This window comes from Protopterus annectens, chromosome 12.part0 (assembly GCF_019279795.1).
Source record: "Protopterus annectens isolate FY-2018-M chromosome 12.part0, PAN1.0, whole genome shotgun sequence".
NCBI classification, from domain to species: domain Eukaryota; kingdom Metazoa; phylum Chordata; order Ceratodontiformes; family Protopteridae; genus Protopterus; species Protopterus annectens.
In genome coordinates, this window is record NC_056746.1 from 878,376,543 (window position 1) to 878,389,728 (window position 13,186).

General features: G+C 41.8%; 1 pseudogene; it reads right to left on the bottom strand.

Moving 5' to 3' along the window:
- Positions 1-12,277: 12,277 nt before the first annotated feature.
- On the bottom strand, positions 12,278-12,833 carry LOC122816224 (annotated as a pseudogene).
- Positions 12,834-13,186: the final 353 nt, after the last annotated feature.

The window sequence follows — 13,186 nt, forward strand, 5'->3', positions numbered from 1 at the left end:
TATACAAGGACAATGGTCTCCAAAGGAAACACATCTGCATATAAACCAAAAGGAAATGCTGGCAGTAATGCATGCCATCGAGGCCTTTCGACAACAACTTCAGCAAGGCCATCTACTGATACGGACAGACAACACCACTGTGATGTGGTACATAAACAAGCAAGGGGGCACCCATTCCTACCCCTTTGCAGACTGACAATGAATCTTTGGGAAAAATCACTGAGCCTAAACATACAGTTGCAATCCCAGTTTGTTCTAGGCAAAGACAATGTGCTGGCGGACAGCCTAAGCAGGAATTTCATAGATCCACATGAGTGGAGGTTACATCCGAAAATCTTCACACAACTCACCTCGACATGGGGCAGACCAGAAGTAGACCTATTTGCCTCCCACCTCAACCATCATCTACAAAAATTCTGTTCAAGGACATACCATCCACAAGCTTGGAAAACAGATGTTCTTTCATTCAACTGGAACTTTTTAAAAATCTATGCATTCCCACCTCTGCCACTGATGACCACAGTATTACTAAAGATCAAAGCAGAGAGGCCCAAGGGGATCCTAATAGCTCCAGACTGGCCAAGACAACACTGTTACCCTCTACTACGGAGCATATGTCACAACAAAAAGTGGGCCCTTCCCCAATGGCCCCTACTTTTGACTCAACACAACTTCAGAACAGTGCATCCAAACCTTCAGACACTGCAGCTAACAGCCTGGGAGATCCCATGAATAACCTCAATCTATCTCTCTCCAAGGAAGTTCAGCGGATATTAACAGAAGCTCGAAGACCATCCACCAGAAAGGTTTACTTAGCAAAATGGAAGAGATTCAGCATTTGGAATACCAGCAAGGGACATGATGCATCATTATTGAATATCCCACTCATCCTGGAATATTTGGCAGATATGCTACAATATGGACTCTCATATTCTTCCATAAAGATACATGCTTCAGCTATCTCAGCTAGATATAACACTGATCCGCCTGTGTTTTCACATCCTTTGTTAAGGCAATTCCTCAGGGGAATCAAGAACATTAAGCCACCAAGAAAGGCTCCAGTGCCAGCTTGGGACCTCAACTTTGTCCTAGAAAAACTGACTCTACCTCCTTTGAGCCAGCAGCTTCAGTGGACTTACAATTTTTATCATGGAAGACAGCTTTCCTGTTGGCAATTACCTCAGCAAGAAGGGTTTCGGAACTACAGGCCCTAATGGCAACACCACCATTCATAATCTTTCACAGAGACAGGGTCTCCTTAAGAACCAACCCTACTTTTATGCCAAAGGTGGTATCTAGGGTTTCTTTAAATCAAGCTGTTCACCTGCCTACTTTCTTCCCCAATCCTGAGAGCAAAGGGGAAAGACTGTTGCATACCTTGGACATTCACAGACAACTTCGCTACTACCTGGACAGAACCAAGACCAGTAGGAAGTCTGATCAGCTTTTTGTAGCTTACACCCCTGGAGTACAAGGAAAAGCAATTTCCAAACAGACTATTTCAAAATGGATTGGACATTGCATCAGATTTTGTTATTCCTTCCATGGGAAGAATGTTCCAGCCAATGTCAGACCACGCTCCACCAGAGCTACAGCCACCTCTACAGCATTCTTAAGAGGGGTGCCAACAAAAGACATTCTAGAAGCTGCTACATGGAGCTCCGTGCATACATTCTCCAAACACTACAATCTCCCTTTATATTCCAGATCCAGAGCAGGCTTTGCTTCGGCAGTCCTGCAGGGTTTGATTGCCACACCATCTCTTTCCTAGAGTATTCCTCCTCCCCCAGATAAGCTATGGTATTCAACCCATATGTTATGACTGCAGTTGCATTCTTGAAGGACATAGTACAGTTAAATGTAGATGTCCGATAGATTTGCAACTGCAGTCGGATTTTCTCTCCCTCCATACCCCTCTATGCCTTGGGTCCACTCCTATCCCTGTTTCTCTTAGCTGGGGATATCTGTTATGATGTATCTGTTTATTGCTTACTTATTTGTCTGGAATCCTGTTTTTGTCTTCCAATTTGATTACAGCCTTCCTTGGAGGGCACCTGGCATCTGGGGCAAGAAACACTGAAGAAAATGGCGTTGGCTGATGCTTATGTACTCCAGCCGCTCTGACGTCGGAGAGAAATGCGACATCAGCCGACGTCGGACCCAGACTTTGGAATCCGGCCAACCGAGGGCTGCCTGAGGCAGGACAACCCATATGTTATGACTGCAGTTGCATATCTATCGGACATCTACATTTATGGTAGGTACAAAACTGTACTTTTTGAAGACTCTGTCAGTATGAGTCCTGAAAGGCTGCCCAACTGTCCTGCTCTGGTGCAGTTACAGGACGGTCTAGGACTTGCAAATTTTCCTACACCTGCAGGTATGGTTAGCCCATCACATCAGACAGGCAGATAAGGGAATATTTAGTCCCTTTTTGGAAATCCCCCAAAACATCCCCCAACAGTTCTTCCTTGACAGAAGAAGGCAACTGTGCAGGAATTAAGAATCCTCTTACAGAAAAGAGCTATCCAAGAGGTCTCACCAGACCTGAAAATGTCTTTGTTTTATTCCAGGTTCTTCATAGTGCCAAAAAAACTCAGGACTTCAGAGCTATTCTCAGTCTAAGTCAACTAAATCAATATGTGATGAAGCTGTCCATTCTGACATGTTTGCAGGCAGGTGACTGGATGTGCTCTTTGGAACTCCTAGATTCATACCTACGTCTCAAAGTAGCAAAGACATTAAGGAGGTTCTTGCACTTCCAGATGGTTGCAACTATCAGTTTTGAGCTCTACACTTTGGACTCACCACAACCCCTTGATGATTACCAAATTTTTTGCACCCATCACAGCCTACATGTGACTACTCAAAGTAAGAATTTTTCCTTAACTGGATGATTGGCTCATAACCCTGTATGAAGTTGTTTTGAATGGCAAAGCATTATGTGCCCTGGCTTTGTCTATCTGTTGGGCTTATGGTCAGTCTAACAAAGTCCCAACTATACCTGTCACAGTCTCTGTTATTCACTAACTGCCAATTGAATGCAATCAGTCCCAGACAGGATCTGTTCCATTGCAAATAAAGTAATAAGTCTCCCTCAGAATCCACAGGCTATGATGGCTGCAAACCTGAAAGTGCTGGAGTCTCATGATCACCTCTATTCAGATGGTTTCTTTCACTGGGTTGAACATAAAAGTTCTACAGTGGACTCTCAGGACTCAGTGGAACCAAGTACTTCAACCCATTACAGATAGAATCAGCAGGCTTTCAAAGACCTGTATCAAGAATTTATTATTGTGGACAAACCCATGTAATCTGTCCTTGGGGACATCCATTGTTCAACCATCCCATGCTGCTATGGTAATGATGGGAGCATCCATTCTGGATTAGGGAGGTATTATCTGCACAGGGCGGTCTAGGACATGTGGACAACACAAGAGGCCAAATTGAAAATCATTGTGCTGGAGATGAGAACTGACTGCCTTTTTTAAAATGCAGGCATTTCAGGATTTGCTCCCTCAAGATTCAATTTCCATTCACATAGACAGCGTGACAGTAGTATGTACATAAGCAAGGCAGAACGATATCTTACTTCCCTTTGCAGAGAAGCCATGAGGGTATGGGATTGGGCCACAAAGTCTCATTGCTTTCCAGAGCACATACTTGGAGCATCCAGCATGATTGTGCACAAGATAAGCAGGCAAATCCTGCTCCCAAACAAATTATCTCTCAGCTGGAAGACAGCCTTGAATGTATTTTGGAGATGAGGAAGACCATGACCCAATCTCTTTGCTTCACTATCCAACACCAAAGTCAAGATTTTTTCTAACATCGTTCCTCAGGTTGGACAAGTCACCAAGGGATGCATTAATTAGCCCATGCTTATTCCCCCAGCTCTGCTATAAACATTTATTTGATTTCCTTTTATAACCAGGTTCCTCCAAAAAGCCAAGATGTGCAGTGTGATGGTCATTCTTACAGCCCATTCTGGTCTCACCAGATATGGTTCCCCTTGTCACCTCATCTCAAGAGAAGACCCCTTTTTTCACAGCACCTCATCTGCTCTCACATACTTACAGGTTGTCTTCCCTGGATGTATGCTCTTTACTTGTCCGTATGATTTTTCCACTTCCAGTAATGGCCAGGGACTACATTTCAGGAAGTTTGCTCTATGGGCCTCAAGTGCAGATATGGACGCTACTTCAGCATCTCTTTTCCAAGTATTACCTTTTTAACACATTTCTTAGAGGAAGGAACTAGTTAGTCCTCTACTGATGTACATTTAGCAGCCATTTCATCCTTTCACTAAAGTTTTTCCACATCCTCTCTGGCATCTCAGAAGATGTATAAAGCAATTTGACCATATGAGGTTCAACATTTAAAAAATCTGATAATGTTAACCAGATCCCCCAGATAGTGTCAAGAATCTGAGACTAAAACATTCAATTTTTCAATAATGCTATCTGTAGGCAGTTTACATTTCATTTAAATCTGCTTTTTTAATAAGTTTATAATTAGCAACATCCATTACAGTGCAATCACTCTCTTAATCACTGTCACAATCCTTATTTGTTTATTTTCTAAAGATTTTATAGCTGTTGCCTCATTGTGTTAAAATACTTTTCCTTTGGAGATGTTTCTGAAAGTGTTTCATCTCAGTCTCACTAGAACTGCCTCAGTATGATGTTGGTTATTCTGATTGGAGGAATACTTTTTCTTTGCATAAATAGCCGTCAAAATCTTTTCTGTGTCTTTCAAGTTTTTTCAGATCTGATTTGAGTGTATTGTTACTCCTACTAAACAATTCATGAACAAACTCTGAACATATTTAAAGCACCAACATCAGAATTTTTGTCCTTGTAAAGCTACTGTATCTCATTTTCTAATATCCCAATTTGTTGCTCATTGTGTTTAACAAGAATATTCATAAGTCCCTGTCCCATTATGTCAAAAAAAATTAACTAATTCCTTGGACAGATCACTTTTTTCAATAATACCCTTAAGATAAATTGGCAAACTTATGTCTCTTTAGTACTCTTTTCCTAAGAATACTCTGTTCAAAAAGAAATTTGGCCTGCATCAGGTACTTGAGTACCTTCTTTCAAAAGTCTTATTGAACGAAGATCACCTGGTGGAATAGTGGATGTAAATGGCTGATTCCCCCCACAGAATCCAAAAGGATTATTTACAAGCCAATATTCATAGTACATTGTGCTTCATGAAATAGCACAGAAAATGGTGATGTAAAGGGAAGAGGGGATTCACTGAGACAAGTAATTCAGCCAATTTAGGGAAAATAGTTTAAAATGCACTGTTTATAAATGACTACACAATAATATGAAAATTACATTCCATGTGCAAATTTGGGGCACTTCATATGTAAATTATGCTATAAAATATGATAGAGCAATTCAGAAACATATAATCAGGCATGCTGCATCACACAGCTCACCCATTCTGAATCCAATGAATTGCTAGTGTATAGAATACTGCAGTGGCTGTGATAGCAGTAGCTGTTGCAGAACAGCAAGTTAGTGACTGCTGTTGAATCTACTGCTTATGATGTGATCTGCCATGGCTCTCCACAGCAAAGTAGACAGTGACAGCAGTACCTAATTTATCACCATTTGGTTGATCAGCAGTTTGTGAACAGCTTCTTTGCAGAGAGAGGTGCCATATAGGAGCTTGTTAAATTGTGAAACAGTGCTGGCAAGAAATCAGCGTACCAAGGCTTCCAGGACAAATTGTAGTTGTAGAGCAAAATGCCCAAAGTTAGCAAATCTCACTGAGAAACCTCCTTGTAAAAGCAGATAAACTGGTGAAAATCCAACTCCAGAAACAGCATAGAAAATGAAATATTCTTTAATACAGAATAAAACAAGTGCTTTTGCCTGGCAATCCCAGGCTTTGTCAAGGTAACTTGACAAAGCCTGGGATTGCCAGGCGAAAGCGCTTGTTTTATTCTGTATTAAAGAAGATTTCATTTTCTATGCTGTTTCTGGAGTTGGATTTTCACCAGTTTATCTGCTTTTACAAGGAGGTTTCAGTGAGATTTGTTAACTTTGGGCATTTTGCTCTACAACTACAATTTGTCCTGAAGCCTTGGTACTGACTTGCCAGCACTGTTTCTTAGCTTGCTAAATTGTACCACTTATGGTGGGTGGCCTGCAGCCCAGTCTGTCTGGTACTAATGGGGTTTAAGATCTTACTGCCAACCTGTGTACCACCTGAGTATATGAATGATAGAGATTATGGTCTGCTGATATGCTTCACTGCCCCCAAATGGATCTGATAGCTACTAGAAGGATGGACTCTTGAATCATACCACTTGTACCCAACAGATTAATGGAAGGAAAAATGCAATTCACCAAATGCAACTTGATGTCAGCAGCAAAACAGAAATAGGTACTGCTTCTCTGTGTATAGGCTTCCAACATCCACACCTAGATTGGCAACACCTGACCACTTACAGAGCTGAGTCTTTGACCTAGCACTCCAGGCCTGGTTCACAAGGCCTGTTTCATTGTGAACCACAGTGTTATGTGGTACCCCTTATCCATGCTAATTACATTACAGATTATTTCCACACACACAGTTCCCAAGGAAGTTTGGTTGAAATCTCTAGTTCCCCACATCTTTTTTCATGACAAGTTAGTTCAACCACCATTCTACGTTATTGAGCTAGAGATCTGCACATTAATTACTGCACACTCTTGATCATTAGCCATATATAATAATAATAAAAACATAAAATGATAATGTGCAGAGCCACATGGTCAATTAGAGTTGGATACCACAGTTTAACAACCTACAGTACTAAACAATATCCTTTCTTTGGCTAGCAAATAATGCATTAATAAGTAACAGTCACAAGATCTTAAAAGTGAGAGAAAACTTTACTTAAACATTAAAATAAGTTAAGATGCTTCCTGCATGATGGTTTTTCTCCCTAAGGGAAAAATCTAGTTTCTGACTTCCTACTTTCTATCCCTCTCAAATCTGGAAGTGACCTCTACAAGAGAGGTTCTGAGAACCCATGAAGTACATGGCATCAACAATACAGATGATTCCTTTGCCAGGTGCTACATAAAAAAGTTTCAGTGGTACCTAAAATAGGTTTAGGCACAACACCCTCTGACCTTACCAATCTACCCCTTGCCTTTTGTGATGAAAGAACTCTAATTGTGGGTAAACCAGATAACATTTGTTCCAGGTGTTCATTTTCTGGCTGCTTCTGTCTGATAGAAGGTCTCAACAGATGCTTCAGATCTAGCTTGGTGAGCTGTTTCAATAGGCATGAAAGTCCAAGTGGTCTGGTTAAAGCATGACAAGTGCAAGTACATTAATATAAAAGAGATTCAAGTCCTATTCTTTGCATTACAGACTGTCATCACCTCTGATCCGTAGGAACTTTGCAAGTCCTTATGGACATTACCTCAGTCAGGTGATATATCAACAAATAAGGGGAAAGGAAGTCTTACCATCTTTGCAGGCTGTCCTTGATAGCTAGTGATATTGCTATTTACTACAGGATCTTTCCCTGTGCAAAGTGCACTCCATCAGAGATGACTTCAGTGGCAAATTATCTGAGCAGATCCAAGGCAAAACCTCCACAAATGAAAGCTGAACAGAGAGGCCTTCCTTCAAACTGTCCATCGGTGGGGCACTCACCAGATCTCTTTGCTTCCACTGTGAACAACCAGCTTTGGCTGTTTTCCTGCAGAGTTATCAATATCTTAGAAGAGGGAAGTTCCTGTATATCTTTCCACTCATTCCAAATGTCCTTCTGAAAATTCAGAAGGACAATCCAAAAATGCTGATGGTGACTCACTCTTGGCTGAGATCATTTTGGATGTCCTTCCATATCACTGTTGAAGTATTCATTACTACTGGACTCTCCTTTATTACCTAGGGAGTGTTACATGTCAGATGTATGCTCCCCACGTAAGCATATGGCATAAAGTTGATATATGTGTGCTCCCAATTTTACGTTGTCACCAGTCCAAAAATTGTTGTCATATGCTGGTCTGAACACCCTTAAGTACCCCGTTGGGTCTGCTTTTTAATTTTTTCTTACATTGTTCAGTGGGTTACATGTCATCCAAGAAAGTGAAATGTTACTGTGGGAGGCAGATTTCCTCATAAAGACTACCACAGTAGGTGTCTGTTTTGTTTAGGTATGTCTTATGACCACACTTAGTTTTCCATCTGTTAGGCTTTTGTACCCAAGACTTTTATGTAGCCATCTTTCTTCATTTTTCATTTACCTTGAGAAACAATGTATTTAGCTTTTAACCCAAGGTGCCATGACAGAATCCTTTCACCCCTAGATGCAGCCACTATTTAAAAAGAAGTCCAAGAAATCTAGACCTCAGCAGACCTCTAAACCATACTGAATTCCTTGGTATTTACCAGTTTTGAGGTCAAAATAATGGGGTACCACAAATTCCCACATGGACCCTTTAATTCCCAAATTTCCCATTTTTTTTTTTTGCATTTTGTTGCTGATGTCATCGTGTGCAGGGGCATGCGCAATGACGTTATCTTCATGAGCAGACTACCAGCCTGTCTGAATTTGGCCGCAGGCTCCAGGGGGGCATGTCGCATGTGTACTGCTCTCTCTGCTCTGCCTGTGTTTATCTTTTTCCGGCGGAATTTCAGCAAGCAACCTGTTTCAGACAGTGCAGTGAGTGACTTGAGTTGCAAAAGTTAACTTACAGTGGCCGCAAGATTGATGAGACAGACTAGGTTGAGAGACTGATCGATTCACTCAAGTAACGTGGATGTGGTGGCGTGAATCTGGGCTCTGGGACAATGAGAGCAGCTGCCTTGCCTGTACCATGCAAGACTAGTACAGTTGTGTTTTTTTTTTGTTTTAGTTTAAATTAAGATTTAGTGCAAATTGCAAGAGGATTCCAAGGAACTGGAAGGCAAACCAAGCTGTTCGTTTTTACTTTGGCTTTGATAGTGCAGCAAGCAGCACTTCATAGGTTCATAGATGTGTACTAGGCTAATGACCATGGAGCCTTTACAAGCCTAGCCCATAGAAGTGCCCTGGCATCATGCCAGCTGACGTTACTTCCCAGTTCCTCTATCAAGTAGAGCCACTGGAGTGATCCCGGGGTGAAGTTTCTATTACCCATCCACTCATCAAGATTTCTCTTGAAAAGGGTCAACAAGGTGCTCTGCTTGACATGTATGGGAAGTCTATTCCAGAGCATGGGCAGCCTCTGGGTGAGGAACCTGTCCCTCCAGCATGTTCTGTTGATTGTGGTAATGAGGTGCTGAGGTCTCTGGAGCATGTGGTGTGGAGGGATTGGGATTTCTTTAGATGTAGCATTTCTAACAGAGCTGGGTCAGACATGGCTTTGTAGGTTAAGCAGAGATCGCCTCTAAGTATGGTATGAGAGAGAGAATAGCTGGAGTTTTTTGAGTATGTCCATGTAGACCATGTTTAATGCCTAGGATCCTCTTCGTGAGGTACTGCTGTGGCTTCTCCAGCTGTTGCAGGTGTCCAGTGAGGTACATGCCAAATGGGGCATTATACTCTATGAGTGGTCTAATGAGGGAAGAGTAGAGAGAGAGATGACCTCTTTCTTCCTGGATGCAAAACCCTTGGTAATGAGATGTGCCACATGGAAGGACTTTCTGACCACAGTGGCAATGTGGTGGTCAAAGGAGAGGTTGCTGTCAACCTGTGTCCCCAAATCTGTCATAATGCCTTCAGTGTTCATTGGGCTTCTACTGATGTGGTAATTAGTGGGAACTGAGTTTTTACCAAAGGGGATGACGACACATATTTTGGTGTTAAGCGTAAGGTCATGGTTTCAACACCAGTCATTGCTCTCAGTGGGGTCTTTCTGTAGGATGTCTGCATCACTTGGGGAGTTATTAATGGCTCCCAGATTGCAGTAGTCTGTGAACTTTGTCAGCCAGAGTCCCTTTGTGTTGGCCTGGACTTCTGAGAAGTAGATGCCGAACAGGAGAGGACCCAGGACCGATCTCTTTGGGACTCCACTCATGACTGGTCAAGCAGTCTGACTTGGAGTCTGCTGCTTTCACACTGTGTGTTGTATCGGTGAGCCAATTTGCAACCCACCTAGTGATATAGGGATTGATGCCTAGTTTGGTGAGTTTATCAATAATTCCTGAGTAAGGAATGGTATCAAAGGCCTTGGCCAGATTGAGGTAGGCTGTATGCATTGCCTTACCTTCATCCACAGCCCTGGTGACTGACTCAAAGCAATCACCCTGGTTGCACAGGCATGATCTCCCTTTCACAAAGCACAATTGTGTGGGGTCTAGAGTTTGGATATTTCCTATATCTTTGTTAATCAGGTCCATAATGATGCACTCCAGACCAGACTCGCTAATGGGGCAATAATTCCCAGGGTCTGTAGTCGCTCCACCTTTATGGAGAGGGATGACTGTAGCAGTGCGCCATTCAGTAGGGACAAAGCCTGAGGTGAGACTGACTGAACAGGGCACACAGATGTGGTGTCAGTTCACTTTGTAGTTCTTGTAGAACATAGCCAGAGATATTATCAGGTCCCATGGAAGCTGTATTCTTGACCTTGGACAATGCAGCTTTAACCTGTGCTGCAGTAAGCTGGGTGCCTGCCATTCATCCGGTATTGTGCTTGTCCCTTTGGGGAGGAGAGAAGAGTAAAGTTGGCATGGAATCTGTCTGCCGGTATGTTGTCAATATCTGTTGGCTGAGTATAGGAGGTACCATTGTGCAGTATCTCAGAGCAAATCTGGGCATTGCTGTGGAGGTTCTTGATATAGCTGTAGAAGACTCTGTGACTGTTTTTAGTGTCTGCTGCAATTCTGCCTTCATAGCTGGCTTTAGAGGATTTGATGAGGGATCTCAACTTTTTGTTGAGGCTAATAAGGGAGTTTTTCCATTCATGAAACTTCATCTTTTTCTGCAACAGTTTCTTCCTTCCGTTGTAGAGTTTATTTATGGCAGGGGACCACCAGCTTGGCTTCCATTTTTTAGAGGAGAGTGATGTGGACTGGTCTTCTCCTCTGAAGAAACCATGAGGAAATTTATCACCCCATTTCTTCCCCTGACTCTTCCAGGTAAAAAAAGAAAAAAAAAACTTGTGCATTAAATACTCCATTTTGGTGCTTGCGCATATTTGAAACTGAGGGGATGCATAGCTAGGGGAAATGTTTCATTTTGGTGCTGTATGTGTAAATGTTATTAAACAAACACTATGTTTGTCATTTAGTACTGAATGCACGGCACATGCTCAGCCGTGTTCATATTCTGACTTCTGGTTGTTTGACGCACTTGGATGAAGTAGCTTAGAATAACGTATTGTACTGTGGAACATGTGAATTACAGTCTAGAAATAAGTTAAAAATCTTATGTCCTTAAAGTTGCAATTGAAAAGGTGAAGCAAACATTTTAGCAGGTAACAGGCAGTAAAGTTGGTCTCATTGATGAGTTCTACCAGTGAAACTTAAACACATGCACAAACACAGGTTATTTATGCATTTGTATGGCTCTTTACACATACACATACATATATACACACACACAGGCTCCCTCTCCACACTGACATGATTGTACATATAGATATACCTACACAGATGTGCACTCATAAATATATGTATAAACATATGTACAGACACGTCCCAACATGCATGGCTACACGCACACACCCAAGCAGATGCAAACCCAGACTTGCATTCATTTATATATTTATTGTTGTGATGCTACATACACACAATCATATACACAAACTTTTGGGGGCTACTGTTGGCATTTCCTTACCAGTTACCCAGAATATTTTCAGTGCTATCTATGAAATGGAATGTTGAAAAATGACCATTTGTAACGGGTTGCAACAGACTTCACAGTGAGAAAGAATGCTGCTACTGGCAATTGGGGAAGGGCTTTACAGGTCATACTAATCATGAAGTGAATGCCGTAAAGAAATACCTTTGATGTACAAGTGACAAAAAACATGTTATTTGTTTAGGTATTAATTTATTGTTCAGTGTATTTGGATAGGAAAAGGATTATTACTTACCTGCTCTTTTTTTACGTTCCACACTTTGCTGTCTCGGAAATATTGTCTTACAATTCTAAAATGAGGAAATACATAACAACACAAGGATTCTGCTGTCAGGTAAATATTAATTACCATAAAGACTGAAAGACAATACAGATCTATAAATCTTTTTTGTATAAACTTTTTTCTAAGACATTGCGTAGGTACTGGAAATTAAAGCAGTGAATAAAAACCTGAAAATGCAGAAAGCTTTAACATGAAGGAAGTGGGTTTCTTGCCTGGTTGTGGGTATTTTTAGGATCTGAAAACTGTACTGTAATGCAGAGATCATTATCAGTGGGAAACTTGTCACATTTCAGCATTTCTGGCCAGGGAAAACCGTAAGATTCCATTACAGGTGCACAGCTGTCCCGGACTGCCTTGCAGAGTGAATGACAAGGGTAAATGGGTCTGTTGAGGCACACAGATGCAAAGAGGGAGCACAGGAACAGCTGTGTATCAGCATGGCAACACTTCAGAAAAAGTGGGACCCAGCTGCTAGCCTGATGTCGCTTCTCTGGCAGTGTTTTGTTATCCAATAAATTGGGTAACCTCATTCTTTGGCAGCCCGAGTTATAACAGAGCCTCAAGTCCATAGGGATGTCCATACATTGTCTGCTTTAAGTTAAAGCGCACGTGGAAGTTGTCATACTGCCAACTGTAGTATTCACCAGTAGAGTCCTCTGCCCTTCCTGGCAAGTTTGGTCCCAATATCAATGTGAGTAGTATACTAACAAAGTTCCAGTGCCCTGACAGCAGGACACTCATTTCTGCAGTCCTCTTGCTCACAGCTCTCTCTCAGCATATCCCAAGCTGCAAGTCAAAATATTCATTCACTGCAAAATAAAGCTATAGATTCTTGTACTTTCAGGAGAGAGTTGGGAAAGTAATTAATGAAATGCAGCAGCAATCAGTAACTAGTACATTTTTTGTGGGTGTCATGAGTGAATAAGTTACTGTTGTCATGCATAACTGTCATTATAATCTGCTTGTACATACTGCTGAAGGGATTGGGAGGGTCTGGAGACATGTTTCATTTTGGTGTTTGTGTGCATACTTGAAACTACTGAAGGGAATGGATTGCTGGGGGAAATGTTCCATTTTGGTGCTTGCAAGTTGTG